At 43.2% G+C, this 15,590-nt stretch overlaps 1 protein-coding gene across 2 annotated transcripts in view; it reads right to left on the bottom strand.

Annotated features, from left to right (window-relative positions):
- CAMTA1 (calmodulin binding transcription activator 1) overlaps positions 1 to 15,590 on the bottom strand; it is a 913,014-nt gene that overhangs the window by 143,258 nt on the left and 754,166 nt on the right. The window lies entirely within an intron of this gene.

Raw genomic sequence — 15,590 nt, 5'->3', positions numbered from 1 at the left:
CCAAGTAGCTTTAAGTCTTTGGCACACCAGGAGGAATTGGGCACCTACCAGGAGCACTGCAAAATGAGCCCACGCAACAGAAACTTTGGAACCGTCCAAAGTCTGTGAGGTACCCCTCTCCAGTTCACACATCATACAGGTACTAAGCCGGCGCTGAAAGGGAGATTACACACCTTTTCATTGTGACACAGGCCAAGGGTGATTTAGGTCTCAACTGGTTTAATGCTACCCTACATATTTTGTAGCTTTCACTTTAAAAAATGTTTTTATAGAAACTTTTTTCTTACCCTTCCCAAGAAAAAAGCCCCCAGCACGTCTGAAGGAGAAAGCTTCATCAGCCAAAGATCTCTCTGAAATTCCCATAGCTATACTCAAGCACAAAATTGACTAATACCTCTTCAGGTCATTAAATTGTATGTAGTCATCCACCTTTGGCTCTAGTGCAATCATACTGGTTGAATCCACCTCCCACCTGCTCACCATTCTCTCTCCTTATAGTCAGACACGTATTCCCTTTTCTCATAAACCCTTGTCTTCTGCTCTATCCAAGAGCCCCAGATAAATCATCAAGCTTAATCTCATGGCTTCTTCTGTTTCCATGTATGGCACCATAACCCTCGCATTTACTGTTGCCAGTAGGATACTCCGTGTATGTGTCCGTGACAACTATGATGGGCCCTGATGCCTACATCAAGTAGTGAATGTCACAAGAGGCTACACCCCTCCGCTAGCTGCCATCACAGGGCATAATCTCCGATCCAGCTTTGTCCCATGTGTCAGGATCACAAGGGAAAGAGGGAAGTTGGATGCAAAGGCTGACTATTATGAGCAGCAGCACTGTACGCCAAGCTGTTGATGCTGAATCTACGGGCTTTCCTCATAGCGGCATGAGTCATTACAGCAGACTGAACATTTTAATATTTTTAAAAGCCTCATTTAGTTACAAACTTAAAATAAAACTGTGGCCTTGGAAAGACTTTGGGGCAGTTCAGGACCAGACCTGATCTCCGTGCCTCATTTCCACCTCCAGTATGGATTATTGCACTGTATCTCTCAGCAAAGACAAATGAGAGCAAAAACTAGTCTGAACAAGCCCGTCTCTCCCAATCAGGTGGAATGATTTTGCTGGTCTCAGCTCAGTTGCTAGAGCGCTATTTCTCTCATCAGTGACTGCTCCAGCTGGCATAAGAAGCTGTCAACTGAGAATAACAACAAATGTGCTTCTCATCAGCATTGGGTGCAGTGAGGAGAGTGTCATCAGGTGGATTGGCCCCAACAACTCAGGCAAGGAGGAATGGGACAGAGCTCCTCTTCTGTGCCTCCCAGGCATGATGCATTTTAACTCTTTGTGTCTTGTAACTCAGGTTAAGAGGAAAATTTCCAGTGCTGTCTGCTCTATGAAGCAGATTTTCAATGGAGATCAGCGTCCAAGAATGCCCCCTGCTTCCATACTGAGAACAATGGAATTCCCTCTCTGCCACCCCACTGAGAAGAAAGCCAGCTGCTGGGTTCTGAGTTCTTTTGAAAATTCTGTCCCAAACCATGCCTGCCTGAAGAATGGTGCTCCCCCGCCCCCGCATCTGAAGAGCCAGATTTCCAAGCACTTTATGATTTCAACACCAAATGTAGGCATGATCAATAGAAGAGCTTCATAAACGGTCCTAATTTCCTCACATCATTTGGATTCGAATCCCAAACCGGCCTTCCTAACTACAATTTCTGAACTCATTAAAAATGTCCAAAATTTGTTGTTTTATGCTAAGAGATGGGATTACCCATCAAGGATGTTATCTATGGAAAATTCCACTAGAGCAGCATTACCGAAACTGGAGGCTGGCCTCCCTGGGAAAGGAGATCTGTTCAGGGGGTCGGGGGGAGGAACATGAAGGAGAGGGGTTCTGCCGGATTTTAATTTTTGAAATTCAGCTTTTCTCTCCCCTCTTATGACATTACTGGAAGAACATGAGTGCAAGTTGACTAGGGAGGGAGGGGGAAATGATTTTTATTTAGAATTTCTGAATAAATCTTGGGTGCCATTTGAGCTAGCTGGTGTTAACTCAAATTCCTGACTAACAACTGGAAGAAAAGGTGTTTTGTTAATGGTTCAAAATCCCCCTCCTTCAGTTAAGGGCTGAGAAAGCTCCTGATCCACCTCTCTGAGCCGTACAAGGAGATGTCCAGTAAGAGCAGAGAGTCTTAATAAAAGGGGGAAAAGAGGGGAGAGCGAGTGAGCAGAAAACCAACTTTTTATTAAATAACACTTTCAGATCTGTGTCTGCCATAAGGAAGAAAAAGGAACAAGCCCATTTTTTTTATTTTGTTGTTCCATGTACAATTCCCTCAGCTGAAGGGACTTGACCACTTCCTTCAACTCCTTGTTTTTAAAGTACTCCCATTAGAGAAATCTGTGCTCTATGGCTGGGGAGAGCTGCTCTAGGAAGCTGGGTTGAAGTTCTCCAGCAGCCAGTGCTGGGCCTTACTCATCTCACCTACATCAGGTTTACTTCAGTGCAATCCCAGTGGAGTTACTCCTGATTGACAGAGGCATAATTGAGAGCAGAATCAGGCCTATAGCAGCTACCCCTTGAAACCTCCCTTGGAAAGGGATTTTCCCCAGGACTCAGCAAAGGAGAGCAAACAACTCTGTATGATGGTATTCAGGCACTGAGAGCAAAACTCATTCTGGCTGTGCCAGCGGGTACAATATGCAAGTACCCAATTGCTCTTGGGCCAAACAGGCCCACATATACAGTCAAGATGCTATATTTTTTTTACTGAAAAAACAGGGTTTTCCAATACTACACACGTTTCATGGGCTTGGCTCACACTCCTAATATAAATGAATGGTGTGTACAAGTAACATTTTACGAACCATTAGGAAAGGGATAGATAATACGACCCATATATAGATAATACTGCTATATAAATCCATGGTATGTCCATACCTTAAATTCTACCTGCAGTTCTGGTCACCCCATCTCCAAAAGGATACATTAGAATGGGAAAAAGTGCAGAGAAGGGCAACAAACATGACAAGGGTCGGGAACAGCTTCCGCATGGGAAGAGATTAAAAAGACTGGGACGGTTCAGCTTAGAAAAGAGACGACTCGGGGGCGACATAATAGATATCCATAAAACCATAACGGCACAGGGAACGTGAATAAGGTAGGGTTATTTACCCTTCACATAATACACAAACCAGGCTTCACCCAATGAAATTAATAGTCAGCCAGTTTAAAATAAACAAAGGAAGTATGACTTCATAAAGTGCACAGTCACCCCGTGGAAATTGTTGCCAGGTAATGTTGTGAACACTAAAAGCATAATAAGGTTAAAAAAGGAATTAGATAAGTTCAGGGAGGATAGGTCCATCTATGGCTATTAGCCAAGAGGGTCAGGGATGCAAGCTCATGCTCTGGGGGTCCCTAAACCTCTGACAGCCAGAAGGTGGGACTAGATGACAGAAGATGAAACAAATCGATAATTGCCCTGTTCTGTTCATTCCCTCTGATGCATCTGGAATGGGTCACTGTCAGAAGATAGGACCACTGATCTGATCCAGTATGACCATTCTTATGTTCTTGATGCTCATCAGTCTGTTGTGAGATACAGCTTTGCACACACCATACAATGTAGAGGTTTCACTGACAGCTTTTCAATCTTGCTCTCTCCCCTGTATTTTCACTGATGCTGAATACACACACCTGTGAACTACTGACTGGACAACATGTTGATTTTGAATGTTATACAATGCCCTGATATGTCTCCCTCCTTCCAGTGATTCCAGTTTCTAAGCCCCTTCCCCTTTACAGTCTAGCACAAATATAAACACAGTATCGGCAAAAGTGAGAAGTTGCCCTATTACTAGACACCCAAGTTCTGATTTTTAATTATAGCAGCAAAGCCAGGCAGGAAAGAAATGCCTTGGCTTTGGACCCTGAGCCTCATACACAGAAGACATAAAGTATAATATGAGAGGAGTCCATGACTAGCTAAATCAAACCAAAGGAGGTCTGGTTTCTGGAAGAAATTGACTCCCTCAGCTGGTCTTTGCAATAGGCCCAAATCACCATAGCATCTGTAACAATTCTGCCTTTATGCCTGTGGAGCTGTTGGGTATTGCCCTGAGACACCATAGAGGCTAGATCTGAAACTACCCCAAGAATAGGGTCTAAGCTAGAGGCTCACTTCAGCTATTAAAGGCCCCCAAGGAGAGAGATGTTCTATAGTGTGTTATTAAAATAATGGATTTCCGAAAACTTGTTTACTGAATATAAACAGCTTAGAACACAATCCAGCTAACTGTAGGCCACATGGGTATGGGTGTGTGTAAGGCAAGCTCTCTGTCAAGAAATCCTAATAGTGTTAGGATCCTATATTAATCCTTATATTAAAATATTGTTCCATACATTAAAAACAATCAAAGTTATGTAAATTATAAAAGGATTTCCAGAATTCTATTGGCTTTCACAACTTTGCAGTCAAAGTGATACCGGCAGACAGGAACGGTAACCCTCAAGAAATATTGACTCCCGAGACAAATGAGACCAAATTCTGCTCTCAGTCACACTTGTGTAAACCCTCTGAACTGCAGTGGCCTAACAGAGCAGAGTTAGGCATTTGGTATTTATCACACACACTATTTTATTAAACCCTTTGGGGAGCCTTTCCTTAAGGTGCTTCCAAACAGCACAAACAACGAGGAGTCCTTGTGGCACCTTAGAGACTAACAAATTTATTTGGGCATAAGCTTTCATGGGCTAGAACCCACTTCATCAGATGCATGGAGTGGAAAATACAGGAGCAGGTATAAATACATGAAAAGATGGGAGTTGCCTTACCAAGTGTGAGGTCAGTCTAACGAGACAATTCAATTAATAGTAGGATACCAAGGGAGGAAAAATAACTTTTGTAGTGGTAATGACAGTGGCCCATTTCAGACAGTTGACAAGAAGGTGTGAGTAACAGCAGGGGAAAATTAATATGGGGGAAATTAGGTTTAGGTTTTGTAATGACCCAACCACTCCCAGTCTTTATTCAGGCCTAATGTGATGGTGTCCAGTTCGCAAATTAATTCAAGTTCTGCAGTTTCACGTTGGAGTTTGTTTTTGAAGTTTTTTTGTTGAAGATTTTCCACTTTCAGGTCTGTTATTGAGTGACCAGAGAGAATGAAGTGTTCTCCTACTGGTTTTTGAATGTTATAATTCCTGATGTCAGATTTGTGTCCATTTATTCTTTTGCGCAGAGACTTCTAGTCAACTGTTTGAAATGGGCCTCTCACTTGGTAAGGCAACTCCCATCTTTTCATGTATTTATACCTGCTTCTGTATTTTCCACTCCAAGCATCTGATGAAGTGGATTCTAGCCCATGAAAACTTATGCCCAAATAAATTTGTTAGTCTCTAAGGTGCCACAAGGACTCCTCGTTGGTTTTGCTGATACAGACTAACACAGCTACCACTCTGAAACCTGTCACCAAACAGCACAGTGTCCCACTAATGCTCTTTCCAGCCAGTGAGAATTTTTTTGGCACTGGCCACCAGGTGGCACTAACTGATTAGAAAATGAATTCCTCCTTGCTTTCATGGGAAATGAAAGCCTTTGTTGATTTTGCTTCATGATATTCTATAATCATCAAGATTACAGTCCAAGAACAAAAATCCCAACCCCCCAATAGTGGATGTTTTGGTCTTTGACCTGAATAATTAAGAGAAAACAAGACTTCCCGACACAGTAATTGTTCATTAGTCACGGGATATGTAAGTGTCCAGTAAGTACCAGGCACATGGGAAGTAATGTGAGCTAATTGTCAAATGAGGTATTGTACCTAGGTAATATCTGGACTGAATGAAGAATGTCAGAGATTGTTTTAGTCGATTTTCTTTTGACAATAACTTTTTTGTAACATTTTCAGTGGCCAATGCTTTTTAATAACATACTGACAGAAGACAGGTTTGTTAAAATATTATTAATAAAGAGTGTGTTTCATTGAAAACATCAGGCCTTCTTGTTCAGCTGTGGAGGACAAACAAGAAGAGTGAAAGAACTACAACACCAATACATCTCACCCCCTCTGCCCACTCCTCCACCACCAACATCCACACATTGAACATATTCCACCAGCTCTTTCAAAGGTCCCATCTGTGTTTTAGTGAGTGAAGCCATCATGAACTCAGGACATAATCCAAACCAACAGCTAATTTATAAGCATCTGTAACTAGGATTATTTAGGAAACCACCTGGGGGACACTCTGCATTCAATAGCAGTCCACAATCCAGAATGCAAGGCTAACAAGAAACAGAAATAATTTAAAGTCTTGCCAAATATAGTCAGTATTCAAAATAAAGAAATAATACTGGCACCCATGTCCAAAAGACTTTACAATAACTGATACTGGGCTAATATTTGTCTGTTTTGGGGACTGTTTGGTCTAGTGTTCTTGGTGGTATTGCTTCATTATTATTAACACCCACTTTTACCCACTAGGTTTATTACATTGTAATAGAGCTAACTGATATCTAAAAGATTGCCTAAAGCTCTGGGATGAAGTCTGTGGTCACCAGTTTTGCTCCTCTGGGACAATGGAACTTTCTACAATGCGGGTAAAACTTGTCTGTGCACGAGACAGAGCTTCCTTGGGGACTGATCCCAGATTGTGGAATGAACTTCCTCAGGAATGCACAGCCCTCATCTTCTGCTTCAAGTAAAAGGTACATTTCTTTGGCCTTGCCTTCTCTAACATATACAGACAGCTTCATGTGTATATATGTATTAGATTAAAAATATTCCAAAATAAAACACTCCACTGCACACATCTCCTCCCCCTGGGGAGAGAATAAAAGAACAAGCATGTGACAGATATTAGTCACACTATTAGAAGGAGCTCAGATTCTACAGTGATGAGGATGGCATAAGAACCTATATGGAATAGAACAACAAGTATTGTAATTAAATTTGTATTGTTTTTTCATAAAAATAACAAACAGGTAAGACTTAGGCCAACCAAAAATATCAGTTCTGTGATACTGATAAAAACTGAGATTATTAAATCTGGAACTATTTTACATATTTAATTTACTTTTCACATTTAGGTCAGATATGACTACATTGTTAAGCTCTACTTTCTGTTTATGGTCACTTTCTGATACTCCAGAAATAGTCCTTTGTAGCTACATTTCAGATTTCTAGAACAGCAGCTGTGGAAGTTTCAAATTCCTCCATACTCTATTTTAATAGATTTGGGGGGTTTTAAGCATGAAAACATTTCTATTTGTATAGAGCTTTGTAAAACCGCAAGACCACCCCCTTGATCAACTGAAGAAAGTCTACATTTGGGGCCTGAATACTTGACAGTGGCTCTTTAAATCTGGTATCCTCATAAAATGTAATGACCAAGAGGAAATGGGAGTACCCTAGCAGGCTTTTGTATGGATGTCCACAGAAAATAGATTCTCGTTGGCTATCAGAATTATCAAGTTTTGAAACTGAATTTAACTTAAGCTTTTTATTTAATCTTCAACCTTGACACTGGTAGTCCCGCTATCTATCCCACTCCCTCAGCGTGTAAGCCCCGCCACAGACAGTGCAGTCTGTGGTGGGTCCCAGGTCACTACCAAAAGCACTGGGGTGTTTCATTTACAGAGCCAGAACTGAGCATGTCCGGAGAGAATCGGTGGACGCGGGGATGAGCACGATATTTGTGTGTTTGATTGTATAACATGGTATCTTTTTATGCTCAAAGAAATAAAGTTTCAAAAGTTCCATGTACAGCCTGCAGTTTCTCCAGCTGTGACTGTGTGAAGGCAGTATTACTAATTATCACCACGATAGTCAGCTAAGGGATAGAAACATCTGATTTTAGAGACCACATTTTAGTTCTTAGTTATAGTGGACATGAAACAAGGATCAGAACTCAGAAATCACCAGCTGCAAGCCTGATGAAGTCATGATTTGCTGGCTGAGACAGAGAGGAAGCCAAAAGGGAGGAGAATTTGGAGAGACCCCCCCACTGCCAAGCTGGCCCATGATTTGCTGATCATATGGTGTGTATATATACACAGAGTTCTGCTGTGTTGAATTCTGCCCCAGTATTTTGTCTGTACCACCAGATGCCTCTAAGGACATCTGCTGATCTGTTCAGAGAATCCTCAAATCAAGGATAATAGGGCATAAGAGGAAAACAATTAAGGGCAATGCCAAGCTGAGGGCCAGGCTTCATCACAGACATATAGAAATGACTTACAGGTGTCTCAGAAACAAAACTCCCAGAGAAATCTCCTGACACATTATCAGTTCTCATTTTGTATAAATGTCTTACAGAGGTCCCATTCCAACAGGTCTCTTCGGAAAAAAAACATTCCATATGACACTTTCAGTTCAGGAGACCAACTTGTACTCTGCCATCTCTAAGATACAACATCACCAACAAAATGACTTTAGTAGATAGTTTTGAATATGTCCTTGTATTTTCTATGATAACATTTCATTGCAGTTTTAATACCTGGATTTTTAAATGATATGAACAGCACCTGTATTTCTGATCTCCTAACTCTAGATGGATTCATCCATCTAAAGATTTTGAATAGCGGATCCTCCCTCACCAAACTTGCCTGCATCCATCTTAATGAGATTTTGCAAAGTGATGTAATGTAGAGGGAAATACTGAGATAGTCATTGGGTTGAGACCTAACACATCACTAGGGATAATCCAGTTTGACTGAACAACCATGAACTAACATGAATGCCCGGCTGCAAATGCAGATGACTCAACTATCAGAACTGGGCCCGGGATCCCAAATAATAAAAACTGAAGTCAGCTTGATTATTTCAGTGTGTACAGTCTCATCTCAGTAATTTTAGTAAGGGAAATCAGTTGGAGATTTAAACGGAAATAAAATCCTCAGAGCATTTCCAAGCGACTATTTACCCTTCATGGATGTTCAGATGGGTTAATTTCAATCTCTTGATTAGTTCGCAGACCAACTAGATTAAAACAAGTTAACGATGTTTCCACAAAGCTCTTGGAGCTGCCGGGTGGTACTGAAAGGGCCATTTTTCATCCGTAACCTAAGATTCAAGCCCAGATACAGAACAAGGAGAGGAGCATTTCTGCAGTTTTGTATGGAGCACATTGTTGAGAGAGAGCTTGTTAAGGGGCCAGCAAGAAGGACCTTTTCATAATGGCCAAGGTCACAGCATGTCCCTGGAATTATACAGCTGATGTGAAGTCCAGGGCTTGGAGTCTGTGTGTACTGAAGCAACACCTCTAGTACTTGTCCTTGCTGATGCCCTGACTGAATGTAGGAAAGTCACCACAGGGAAGAGAGAGGAACCAAGTCAATTAAAAAAAGACTAAACCTGAGTGAACCCTCTCCTACCAAAATCCTCATCCCAAAGAGACTCACGTGGCACTTCAGGGAAAATGGTTCATTGTTCTGGCTGATGTTCTCTAACCCTCTCCTTCCCGCCCCAGCAGCCATCTGCCACTTTATTTTCAGCTCCCCTGGCACATATCCCTCAAGAGGACAGGTTTCCGGCCTCTAGCTGCAGTGGCGTTGACGCTGCTTTAGTTTGCATTAGTGCACTCTGATTTCCCCAGTGCCTTCTTTACCCACAGGGGTAGGGGCTGAACAGGATCAGCTATGTGGAGCTCAGTATTAAAGGGCCCACAAGTAACCATCTAATATTCATTACAGAATAATCAAGCATAATTGTAATGTTCCTTTTCCACTTGTCTATGATCTGGAATGGCCCTCTCTCTGAGGAAGGAGAGTTCTCCCCAGTGTGATTTCCCTTCATAGCTCTGAAGTAAAATCATAGTTACAGGAACTATAAAATCCTACCCAAAACATCCCTGTGGAGATGGTACATAGTCTCAGTAATTAAACTTCAGACTTCCGAGTGCAGCCAAGCTCTGTCATAACAGAGCTGTTTTAAATGTGGGATTTAATAAAATCAAAGCTCATCATAGAAGCTTGAGTTTCAAAGGAATAAAACAATAAGATCTGCATTATGCAACAGGTAAAAAGGTGACTGCTTGCAAATTAGACTCTCACTTCACCACCGATACTATGCACAACATTTTGATTAAATCACTGACAAATCTGCTTTAGGGCAGAGAAATTTGGAAACATCAGGAAATCAAACTGTGAAGTCTTTGAGAGAATATGATTTATGTGAAAATGTGATGAAGTTAATGGGTTTGGCATCAAAATTTCATGGCATGCTCAATTTTGGAGCCAAATCGGATGACTTCTTGGCAACAAGTACCCCCTACATTCCCTGAACATAGTTAGCTGTGCCCTCTATGTTTGCCAAGTCTGATCGAAATCAAAAGCTTTTATTTTAGCTACATTTCCAAGGATGCGTTTCCCAGGATGTGCATCCATAAACAGAGACGTGTATATGCATACACACTGAATAATCATGCAGAACTTCACTCTTCCCTCCTGAGACATAAAAGAGCCAAGTATTATTAGATTTATGGCTAGTTTGTCGTAGTTTTCACATAATTTTCTTGATGCACTGCAGATTTTTGAACAGGCTGTCACATTCCCTGCTTGTTAGGTATTAAGATTTTAGTCTGATCTCAGCCACACCTTGAATTTCAGTGCAATTTAATCAGTTCCTAGAGTCTTCTGGTTAGCATATCTAGTCTCTCCATCCTGTAATTTGTGGCCTTTCCAGCTAGCTTTGTGAGACAAAGGAAAAGAAAGCAAGGAAAGGGAAGGAACTGTGTCAAATGAGCAACTTATCACATTCTTGTTTCTTTGGTGTATGAAAGGAAGCAGCAGCTATAAGATGGGCTGACTGGCACTCACACTAGGTTCAGTGATTGTACTGACATATAGAGGAATTTATTAAGGGCATCGTGGGCCTTTTTCTTTCCATGACCCCTGTAACAGGGTAGCTGGCCCATTAAATGAAACTGGACTCAACTCTCCTGTTCCAGTCCAGGTGCTCCTAGCTGAACCAATTAAGACAGTGGGGCAGCACCCAGGGGCTGTAAGAGTCCTGGTGTGAAAGCGATCAGGAAAGTCAGAGCAGACTGATTCAGTCAGGAAGATGAGAAGTGCCAAAGTGAGAAGGTGGCTCCTGGGAGAGAGCTGAAGGCAGAACAGCAGCAAGAGGGGTTTGCTGGCTGACATCCCCAAGCCAGAGAACCAGGACTGGAAAGGGCTGAAGGCCAGAGAGAAGCAGAGGGAGATGCCTGCTGGCTCTAAGCTAGAGAGCAGCCGTGGAGCTGACTGATGTCTTCTTGCCAGAGAGCTGGGCCCCAAAGGAACCATAAGAGGGCCAGAGGGAGTGATGGATTCTCCCCTGGCAAGGATGGTCCTAGCAGAGAGGCTGTAGGAGTTCTGCTGGATAGAGTGGAACTGCATCCCAGAAGAATGGGCCAGGGTGTCTGTCTGGCAGAGGGGCAGAGGAGGACTGAGAAAGAGTCCAGATATGGTGAGAACAAAGCTGGGTTTTAAAGATTACATGCACTGGGATGGGGGGTGTGTGTGATATGGACTATGTTTTGTGATTTTTGAGTTATAGACTTTTTCACTGTGTTTTGACAAACTATGGATTATGCACTAGGCTATAAACTCATATGGAGTTACTGGGGACTCAGAAGGGAAACTGAGGTGAGTGGCCACTTGCAGGGCTGCCATGAAGGGGCACCTGGGACAAGACCACTCATTTACAACCCCCCAAACATTCCTTTTTGGCCTCTATTCTCATAGGTATAGTGCTGAAGCACTGCAGAGATCTGTGTCCCACCTGATATGGATTCCTGAGAACCCAAGTGCCTATCCTCCCTATAGTAACAAAATAGTCTCAGAGAGTTGGAAAGTAATGAAGAAATTGCACAATCCTAGAGTCAATCATGATGCAGACCAGATAAGATCACTGTGTGGCCACTTACGCTAGGAAGGAATATCCCTGAGGGCTAAGCCATAAATCGGCATCTTTTGTTTCATGTTTAGCATACCTTTTTCCTCTGATTGTTTTGGGTCTGTCAGGACACCAGCACCCTGTTGGAGGAATCAAAAATAGTGGAATGGATTCCTGCAGAGTCAGCCATTAGTGCTTAGTTTCAGTATTATGGTGTTGAATTCATTTTCTCCTCTATGGTTCTACCTTATACCTAATTTCTCTTTCTGATTGCAAACAAGTTATTTATGTGTGTATTGGGACATATACTCCTGGGAATGGACACAATGTAATCTTCTCAAGTGACATCTGCTTCAGCACTCTGTGGAATATGCTTCTATTGTGGGTGGCACAGAGCATACAATTTATCACTGTAAATATCTGAAGATAAGAACGTTGTGCCAGGGTAGCTGGGATTCCCGCTGACCTGATCTCTCTACATTTAGGAGTTTGCAGAACACACAAAACACCACTCTACATTAAACATCATAACCTATGCTAGCAGGAGAAGTTTAAATTGTATATCACAGATATAGTGCAGTGCTAATTGTATTCACTATCATACACTTATCTGTAGACCCCTGAAATACCCTGCTAAAGGGGTGAATCAGGGCTGAAAAGACACAAACCAGAAAAAAGAAAAAAACAGAACTGATCTCTCTCACGCAAGTTCCCTTGCCCATAGATTTCTGTATTTAATTTGCTTAATTAAAGAAAAAGAAGAGTCCTCAGTGATGCTGAGTTAGTCCCTAGGCTGTCTAGTCCTGATACAATCTAAACAGAACCTCTGCTGTTCTATTATTGAGAAAGGAGAAATTTATGATCTCAATGGGAACAAGAGAAACATTTCCAGCTGAATCTGAATGACTCAGACATTTGTCTGTGTGAGGTACTGTTTGATAGACAGATTATCTGCATGAAGTGACAGAGCTTGCTCTGTAACACCAAGGAGAATCAAGAGTCTACCTGATGCCAATGGAGTTACTCCTGATTCACACCAGAGCAGGGGTCGGCAACCTGCAGCACGTGAGCTGATTTTTACTGGCACGCTGCTGCCAGCTGGGGTCCCGGCCCCTGGCCCCACTCAGCCCGCTGCCTGCCTTGGTGAACGGAACCCCAGGCCAGCAGCGGGCTGAGCTGGGCCGGTGGTTGGGACCCCGGCTGGCAGGAGCCAGCGGAACCCCAGACCGGCAGTGGGTGAGCCACTGCCGGTCTGGGGTTCTATCCGCCACCCTGCTCAGCCCACTGACGGTCTGGCGTTCCAGCCGCTGGCCCCTTGCCAGCCGGGGTCCTGGCCATCAGCCCCGCTCAGCCTGCTGCTGGCCCGGGATACCAGCCGCTGGCCCTGCTCACCTCGCTGCTGGTCTGGGGTTCCAGCCGCCCGGCCCCCTGCCAGCCGGGGTCCTGGCTGCCGGCCCCGCTCTGCCCGCTGCCAGTCTGGGGTTCCATCGGGGGCCCCTGTAAATGTAAAATTTATTACTGGCACGCGAAACCTTAAATTAATGAAGACTTGGCACGCCATTTCTCAAAGTTTGCCGACCCCTGCACCAGAGTAATGGAGAGCAGAATTTGTCCCTCTATGCCTATTCTGTACTGTACTGTCTTTCCAAATTAAGTCTTTCCTGATAATGGTGTTAAAATATTCTGACAGTAAAAAAAGCATCCCTGTTTTTTAGCCTGATTGCTCAAATGGTGCCCTTCCTGACTTTGGACAGCAGCCTGCCAGAGCAGAGCAGTTTGCCCAGCGAGGTAGTTATGGCCTAGTCAAACTGGGCTCTTCAGTCAAGCTTGGCTATATCTATGCAAAGTGTATTACAAATTACCTCCTTCAGGGCACTAAGAATTAGACTAGTGGACCCATCTGATCTGACCTGGCCACTTAGGTGAGAGTCACACTGCTGCAAATATATAGATCACTCTGCTCACTCAATGAATTCACTGGTGTGGCACTTAATTCCTACAGAGCTTCACACGCATGACGTCACTGATTATCATTATCCCCACTGGTGAAGTAACTCTGTGAAGCCACACAGATCATCTGCCGCAGAGCCAGGATCCAAACCCAAGTCCTCCTGACTGCACTTCCTTGCTCTTCCCTCCAGAGCACACTGCCTCCCAAGACAATCCCCACACTTTATCGACCAGCTCCGGACTCTCTTATTCAATAACAGGGCAAATTTATGGATCGACATGAAGGCTCAGTCAGAAAAGTATTTACTAATTTATCATTTTAACTTTGTACTTGGGCTAAGAACTTTTGCCAGGTTTTATTTCAGAGAAAATTAAAAGTCTCATCACAAACTCCTGAAAATGAACTTCCTAGCACTAGCACCAAATCGACCTCCATCCCGGCTTTGCTGAGTACCCTCTAACTCCTATCACCCCACATGAAGCTGTCAGAGTATTAGTATCCCTTCACTAGACTCCAATCCATTGCAGTCATTAGTAACTGTATAGGACAGGAAATTGGCTTGCAACCTTGCAAGTGAGGTCTGTACACAGACTGTGACTCAATCTCCACTTGTTAGAGTGACAGGTTAGAAAATATCCCTCTCAGCCCATTTTTACAGGACAGAATCTCTCAATTCCAGTGAACATTCGTTACCAGCAAACTGCACGAACACTTGTTAAAAACATGCCAGGTTCAACTTGATGGCACTTTCCTTTCATTTGTAGCCATTGAAGAAGATATTGTACTTCAGGGCAATTCCAGTGCTGCAGAGGGTTCCATGGAGCTGCCTGTGTGCAGGGCACACTTCTCTGTACCACTGCAAGCCTCCTAAGCAGCTCTTTCCTTAGCTTGCAGAAGTCTGAAAAACAGTTACTGACACTCGTCCCAAAACAATCTAGTTTCTAGTTATTGTTATTGTTCATCTAGTATGAGGGAGAGATGTCAGAATTCTACAGTGGAGCTTGCAAGGTCAAAACTAGTTTCAAACCAAAGTCTCCAATGGAGATGAGCAATAGATTATAGGACAAGATTATCCTTAGTGTCATAGGGCTGAAATCAATAGAGTTTGATCACTAAGGGGGATAGCTCTTCTTTTAATAGCTGTTTACATCAGAAAATTTGCACCTGAAAGATGCTCCTGCATGGGGCTCCTTGCTGATAAAATTAACGTCAGTTCAATAAAAGCTATCTGTAGGCAACAGCAATCCATGTGAATCTTATATATAAAATGCTTGAAATGCTGAGTAGCTCTTGGGGAAAGACACCTGTAAACTAGGGGAACTGTAAGGGTTCAGAGGTAGCAACGAGGTCCCAGTTGGTAGGGGCAGGGAGGCAAGGTAACAGGTGAATTTTGTATCTAGGAGAAACTAGAGGGGGGAGAGGGGGACAGGACCAGATACTTTTGGGAAGGTCTGGAATGCCTTTCTGAAGGGTTCATCATGTGGGGAAGACTGAGATCGCACCAGGTACAAGTGGGGATAGATGGTAAGAGGGGTTGGAACTGGGTGCTTTGGACAGAGGATTTGTCACAGAAAGGTTACAAGACGGTAAGTTAATATCTACGACGTACATAGACCCCACCCTGAAAAGCCTGAACACCAAAGGTCTGTACAGACACTGCACTTTTAAACATTCTGATCCTGTTCCCCAAAATACCTCATGCAAGCATCCCAAAATACCCCAGCCCAGGGAGCAGGCTTTCAAAAGTGCAGTTCCTTA

This window comes from Chelonia mydas, chromosome 18 (genome assembly GCF_015237465.2).
Source record: "Chelonia mydas isolate rCheMyd1 chromosome 18, rCheMyd1.pri.v2, whole genome shotgun sequence".
NCBI classification, from domain to species: domain Eukaryota; kingdom Metazoa; phylum Chordata; order Testudines; family Cheloniidae; genus Chelonia; species Chelonia mydas.
The sequence above is the reverse complement of the archived record's forward strand: the minus strand, read 5'-3'. Positions and strand labels throughout refer to the sequence as shown.